The sequence below is a fragment of the Galeopterus variegatus genome, unplaced genomic scaffold, assembly GCF_000696425.1.
Source record: "Galeopterus variegatus unplaced genomic scaffold, G_variegatus-3.0.2 Scaffold555, whole genome shotgun sequence".
In the NCBI taxonomy this organism is placed as follows: domain Eukaryota; kingdom Metazoa; phylum Chordata; class Mammalia; order Dermoptera; family Cynocephalidae; genus Galeopterus; species Galeopterus variegatus.
In genome coordinates this window covers 12,245-18,792 of record NW_007726666.1, presented here as the reverse complement: position 1 = coordinate 18,792, position 6,548 = coordinate 12,245, and positions in this window count along the sequence as shown.

Sequence of the window (6,548 nt, the reverse complement as noted above, 5' to 3'; positions counted from 1 at the left end):
AGCGCCGCCGCGCTCCCAAGCGGCGCACTGTAGCAGTGCGCCACTGGGCCGGCCCTAGTCTTATAAATTTAATAGAGGAAAAAAAAACTGTTAAAAATTCCTAGGGAAAGGTATTTCAAATTACTTTATATTTGCATACAGTGTATCATATTAGTAACATTGTGTACCATATTAGTGAGATTCCATTTTGTTCTGTCCATCGATGAGCAATCATGGAGAGGAATTCATCAAGGATAGAATGATAAAGTAAGTTGATGCTACTATATATGATTTCTTTTAAGCTGCAAATATGGAGGAAAGGATGTTCTTGACTGTTATTGCATGATTTATGATTCTCTCAGTCCTAAGAAGCAAATTAAAGTCTAGCAGATGGTTCTCTGAAGCTCTGTAACTATAGTTACATGTTTTAAAAGTTAGAAGCATCTCAGTGCATTGTTATTGAATTGTAGAGCTTCTCTAAGATGTGAAAAGGCTTCTTCCCCCAGAAGAGGGTGTGGGACTCTCACACAGCTAACCCCTCTAGCTCATTTCTTGGCAAGTTTTTTCCAGCTGCCCGAGGCTGCCCTTCCCAGGCAGCTCTGGTCTCCAGAAACAAACTAAGTAGCCTTGGTCCCATTTGATGGTGGCTAAACCTTGGTGTGGAGTAACTGAGCCCCCTAGAAGGTAAGTTGCATGTGGAGATAGATTTTTGTTGGTTTCGTTCACAGAAGTATCCTGGGCCCTGGATCAGTGTTGGCACACAGTAAGTATACAATAACTATTTGTTGGATGAATGAATGAATAAATGAATAAATGATTCTGATAGCCTGACCTCTGTGTGACCATTGTGCTTTCATGTGTTCTCTAAGCACCGAGAAGGGCTTGTTGGGAGGGCAGGGATCACTGAATGCCTGGGCCTGAGTTTTGGGGAGTGTAGGTATGCTTCTCTCTCCCCACCCAGTGCTCAGCCCAGCTCTTGTCCAGATTCCCTCCCATCAAGCTTCGTTCACCTGATGGATATCCATTCTTCGTAGTCCCCTGAGAAAACCGTTTGCTTTCCTATGGCTGGAGATGGCTGCTCTTTGCTCTGCCTACCCCACGAACTTCTGTATCACACAAACCATGCACTACAGCACCTGCCTCCTCACTGGGCTGTAATGCATGTCCTGGCCCTTCTCAAAGCCTGTTTCCCTGTGAGTAACAGCCATGTCTGCCCTGAGATATGACAAATTTTGAGAGAAATGATGAGCACACTGATGCCCTGGCACTGAAGCAAATAAGGTCACCTGAGAATTACCGATGCATTTATATAACTGTACGATTGAACTATTCCTTTACATTAGTTGATACATTTTTCTGATTCAGTCCTCCATGCTTGAGACAAAAAATCCCAAGCCCAGAAGACTAAATTTCTCTCTTTCAGTGGAGTTTTTCAGACAAGACCCTTTGGAGATTACCAAGGGTCATTTTAATCAAAATGAAAGACATCTCTTATTAAGACGGCTTTGCTGACAAATAATTAAGATGAATCACTAGCATATACTTGTCCCAGACGCCTCATTCGTGTCCACTTGGAGTAAGCATATGAAGCTCATAGTCCATGCCTCAGCTTCTTTAAAAGCAATTTATAACCTGGCTTTGCTGACAAATAATTAAGATGAATCACTAGCATATACTTGTCCCAGACGCCTCATTCGTGTCCATTTGGAGTAAGCATATGAAGCTCATAGTCCATGCCTCAGCTTCTTTAAAAGCAATTTATAACCTAACTCACTATCCTAACTACCTGAGAAGACTTTAATCCTAAACCTGTCACCACCCATTATTTTCATGGGGTCCTGACAGTGCTACATTAAAACAGTTTATAAGTAAAAGTTAACAAGGCCTGGAGAGTGTGATTTATGTTTCAGTGTGTGAAACAGTCAACTTTTTTCCCTGGCCAAAGATAGCCCGGAGCTCTCTACGGGCTGAGGAAGAAAATTATCTCAGAAAGATAAATGGCTCCTGCCTTTGGGCAGGTGGCTGATATGTGGTCCCGGCCCGAGGCCCAGGCATAAGCTTATGATGTAAGGAACAAGGTGCAGCCCCCCACCCACATTCCTTTTTGGCATCACCACTTTTCTGGGTCTACTTCAATTCTCAGGTATTCTATGGTACAAAGGAAGTGTTGGCTTTTCCCTTTACAAAATATTGGTAAATCAGAAATTATCCTTGAGTCATCAAAGCCAATAATGAGGAGTCACAAAACTATCCCGTTTACCACTAACAAATATGGATGGGAGAGTTAGAGAAGGCAGGAGAGGTATTTATAAGGTAGAGCTCCCTTCTCCTCCCTTCCTCAAGTAAGACCCAACTTCAGGGAAGACAGAAAAGCTAAATACTTTCTTTCACCTTGACCCCCCCTTCCACAATGTAGTAATTAATACACTCCTGAGAAGCCCTCCTTTCCATAAAAGGACACCCCAGTCACACCCCAGTCGTATTAGTTCACTCAGGCTTCCATAACAGAATTGTACAGCCTGGGCGCCTTAAACAACAGAAATATATTTTCTCACAGTTCTGGAGTCTGGAAGTCCAAGATCAAGGTGTCTGCAGAGTTGGTGTCTCCTGGGGCCTCTCTCCTTGGCTGGCAGATGGCCACCTTCTTGCTCTGTCCTCCCGTGGTCTTCCCTCTGTACACACACATACCTAGTGTCTCTTTGTGTATCCAAATTTCCTCTTCTTCTAGCAATACCAGTCAAATTGGATTAGAGCCCAGCCTCATGGCCTCATTTTAACTTAATCACCTCTTTAAAGGCCCTATCATTCTGCAGTAGTGGAGGTCAGAGCTTCAGCGTATGAATTTTGGTAGAGACACAATTCAGCCCCTAGCACCAGTCAATCGCAGAAGCACTGCAGCTGAAGATACCTACAGAGGAAGTACACCAAGGAGTTTCTCTAACTCTTGGTGTGGGCAAAATAATCCCATTTTGATGAATAAAAACCGTCCTCTCAAAATGAAATAGAAATGTCAACTTAGAAAGGAAGCTATCAAAGAACTTAAAAACAGCTCAGAAAAACAAACCCCTCTCAAGGACATTACTTTTGTTTCCTTTCTTTGATGCAGCATTGATCAAATCTCTCTCTTCTTCTTTTTAAAGAAGGAGGCTTGTCCTTTCTCATTTTATTCAAGTATATCATTAAGATGACATCCTCTCTTTGCCACAATTTAAAGAAGGGGGCTTGTCCTTTCTCATTTTATTCAAGTATATCATTAAGATGACATCCTCTCTTTGCCACAACTGCACTCCATTTTTGGTACCCAACTTTCTAAATGTGAACAGAAACTAATTTTGGGTGCTCAGTCTGAAGCTGGTATGGTAGGTATTCCTCCATCCATTATTTCAAGTTATAATAAGCCAGTGTGATTGGAGCTGCTCCCAAGATAAGCAGGCCATAATATTTTCACTGTCACCATGATCACAGACTAAGATAAGAGGCCAACGTGCTATTTTTACTCCCTATTTTTTACTCCTGGTGTTAAATACAAGGAGAACAAGTGAAAAACAAACTGCCTCAGCCCTGCAGCAGAATACAAAACGTCCACCTTTCTCCTTTTTCAAGCTGGCCACGGTGGCATCAAATATGACACAGATAGTATTGAGGTGATGTCGTGCTGAGGAGATGCCTCTTAATTGTGTTTGCAGCCCAGTGCAGAAAGCATGCCCATTCGAGGTACTTGTTGTATCATTTTTAAATCAAGGCCATCTTTTTCTCAGTGGTAAACGTGAAATGTTTTTAAAGGCCAGACTTAGCATAAAAATCTATTGGTTGCCATGGATACCACTTACCACACAGGACTGCGCTCTGTGTTCGACTGTGTGATTTTCTCTATTCAAAGGTTCAGCATTGTCAAAAAACAAATTACTTTTTCTGTTGTTTATCTCAAAGTTCATTATGGGAAAGGCAATAAATAAGAAGATATTCATGTATGGAGGGGAGCGACGTGGGGAGTCGCTCAGGCGCTACGCCTTAAAATTCAGTATTTTACAATAATTATAGCCAAATTGGCTATTGTTAGGAAATAAAATGCATTTTGATCTTTTTTGTGTATGTGAATATAAAGTAAAGCAGGTACTTGGAAGTCTGCTCCCAACAAAATTACATGGTAATAAGGCTTTTCACACCTACACAGCACTTAGTAACGAAGCTCTGAAAGAGTGAGATTAAGCCCTGATAGACTTGAAACTCGGTACCTGAGGCTCGTGGCTTTCCTCTTTATGAGAGAAAACGTAGGTTCAGGACCTCGTGCTCACTGAATTATGCATATCATCTTTCCATCACATATCTTCAGGGCTGGAACCTGTTAGGCTGCTATTAGTAAGTGCACAGGTCCACCCCCGATCGGACACAGCCCAGAAACCTGCTCCCCTGTCCTCTGCTAATTAGCCTGAATGTTTGCAGCTGGTGCCTCTTTCCAATTCCCCACCTCTTCTGCCCTCCCGTCTCTGCTCCTCAAGGAAAAGGGGGAGGGACACACACCAGGAATTTACGAAAGTAGCAAAGGGAGTTTCTCACATTACTGGAGGGTATTCAGAAATAATTTGGTGTCAGCACGTTCCCATTGGCTGAAGCCTGTTGTATTTTGCTGTAACTCCCAATTAATCAAGGAATGCCCTGAACATTGACTTGTCACTTACTTAAGATGCTCTCCCGTTGTCACCTCTCCAGCACTTTTTAGAAGCCTTGATTTGGGCGATTTGCATGACAATGAAGTAAAGGGGAGACGTTAATGAAGGCATCTGTTCTTGACTGTGCTTGTGGTATTGGGTGCCTGTGATAATAGCCTAGAGGGGGATGGAATCCTCATTTGGGTTCACCGTAAAGCAGTACAGGGATGCCTGCTAATATGCAAATTCCAACTTGTCACCATAATTATGCCTATAGCTGGTGGAGTCTTCGAGGCTGCAGAGTAACAAATTCCAGCCTGGGCATAACCCACTTGTGAGATGCACTGGTAATTAATTTACATATTGCAAACATAAAAACACAATTATGCCTATAGCTGGTGGAGTCTTCGAGGCTGCAGAGTAACAAATTCCAGCTTGGGCATAACCCACTTGTGAGATGCACTGGTAATTAATTTACATATTGCAAACATAAAAACAAGGCAAAACAAACACGAAAATGCCCAAGGAAAGCTCAAGTGCTATTGGTAATCTCCTCACTGCACACTTGCCCTTGTGGGACACTGGCCGGGCCCATCCTGGAGTCTCAGGCCCCAGAGCTCTGGAAGCCGGGAGTTTCGCTGGCTGGAAATCAGAAGAGGCAGCTGTGAAAGAGACTTGGTGAGGACAGGGCATAATCTGTTTTGTTCACAGATGTATCCAGTGTCTAGAACATTGTCTGGCATTCAGTAGATACACCAGAAAAATTTATCATTGAGTTAAACAGTAAGCAGTTACTGAGAGGTCATTGTATCAGTTAAACAATCTTTGTGGCAAGCAGCAAACACCAACTCTGATTGGCTTAAGAAGAAATGGTACTCACAGAGATGCTGTAGGAAAAGGTGAAAAACCAGACAGGAATCGGGGCAGTTCCAGGAGACTAGGTGGCATAAATCAACTGTAGGATGGCTTCAGGATGCTACCACCGGGAACAGCTGGTGGCAAACCTTTTCAGTCTTTTTGTCATTCTATTCAAGATTCAAATTTTGAGGAAGAATGTCAGATGGAGAGTGTCCTTTACCTTAGTTTGTTTTATACATCCACCTCTTGACCAGAGTATGGCTGGAACACATGGGGCCTGGCTAGAAACTACAAGTCCCAGCCACCCTTGCAGCCAAGTATAGCCATGAGAGGAAGTGCTCACCAATGGAATCGAGTCTCAGTGATATATAGCCCTTTACAGGCCTGGGCCTAAAGACACTGGGTGGGCACTCTTCCATGCTCCCTTTCCTTTGTGCTGGGTTGAAGATGGCAGAGCTGCCCCACTAGCCTAGGTCCCTGGATGACTGTGTGGAGAAGAGCCCACCTACTGGCTCTGGATTGTTATATGAGGGACGAACAACCTTCTATCTCGTTGGAGACATTACAATTTGGGGTCTCTTTGTAGGGCTACTGAGTCTTCTCTTTAACTAATACTGGGCATGGGAGGAGAAGCATCACCCCTCCCCCCCAAAGCAATCTGTGGGATTACTTTCATCAGAAGAAGGAGAAATGGATATTTGGAAGCAAAAACAGTAAGTGCCAATCACAATGGTTGTTGTTATTGGCAACGTGAGCATTGTGCACAAGCTACATTCATATGCATTCATAGCTGCTGCTTACAGATTTGACTGTCTGATTTGAAACACCTACCAGACAAGTGCTTCTTTCTTTGCTACTCAAACCCGTGACTTGCCCCAAGTGTGCTAAGTGTGGTGCAGCTCTCCTTCACTCACTGGAATGCCAATAAGAAGTCCTCATTCAAGGGACTGATGAATTAAGCCACGACCCACAATAACATGAAAAGAATTTGAGTTTTGTGCATGCCACCTTGTCTCTGTAGCTACCTCCACTTGGGGTACAGACTAACCTCTACACTGATTA